The following is a 708-nucleotide window of genomic DNA, read 5'->3' as shown; positions in this document are numbered from 1 at the left end:
CAGAGCCACCACTGGCTAGTTCAGAGCAAGGTACCTCATTCCCCCAAACCTCAGTTTATCTACCTATAGAATGAGGTAAAAATAACTGCCACTAACTTCTTAGTCTTGTGGGATTGGAATAAGGGAATGAAGACAAAACTGTGTAAACCAGAAAGTATATCCAAAATGATCATAGAGAAGAGATTCATGGTGGCTCATTCAGGAAACAAACTCACCAGAAATATGGGAATTCTTTTTCTTTATTTCTTTTTTTTTTTGGTGCTGGGGATTGAACCCAGGGCCTTCTGCATGCAAGGCAAGCACTCTACCAACTGAGCTACATCCAGCCCTAAGATGGGAATCCTTAATAATAACATTACTTTGTAATCCACAATCAATTCCTAATGAAATAATTGATTAAAAAGAAGAAAACATACTGATTCCCAAATAAAATTGAGAGAATCCAATAAGTGTCACTAGTGTTATTTCTTTCTTTCTCTCTCTCTTTCTCTCCCCCCCCCCCCATCCTTTGTGTTCATTCCTCTGTACTCTGTGATGAGAGAAAAAGCAAGAAGGTACAAGTCTACTTAGGGAAAATGTGGTGCAGATTTGATGTCTCATGGAAAAATAAAAGTGGAGTGGTGTTTAAAGATCAACTATTAATGATTTTATCACTGTTTTTTTCTGAAAATAAATTAAGACCCATGATAATGTGATAGTTAGTTTTAG

General features: G+C 36.7%; 1 non-coding gene across 1 annotated transcript; it reads right to left on the bottom strand.

The window, feature by feature from the left end:
- Positions 1–253: 253 nt before the first annotated feature.
- On the bottom strand, positions 254–325 carry Trnaa-ugc (transfer RNA alanine (anticodon UGC)). The gene has a single exon. It is a non-coding gene; the product is annotated as a tRNA-Ala (tRNA).
- Positions 326–708: the final 383 nt, after the last annotated feature.

Source organism: Marmota monax, unplaced genomic scaffold, assembly GCF_021218885.2.
Source record: "Marmota monax isolate L192 unplaced genomic scaffold, Marmota_monax_Labrador192_F-V1.1 WCK01_AAM20220418_F8-fsc00003, whole genome shotgun sequence".
NCBI lineage: Eukaryota > Metazoa > Chordata > Mammalia > Rodentia > Sciuridae > Marmota > Marmota monax.
The sequence above is the reverse complement of the archived record's forward strand: the minus strand, read 5'-3'. Positions and strand labels throughout refer to the sequence as shown.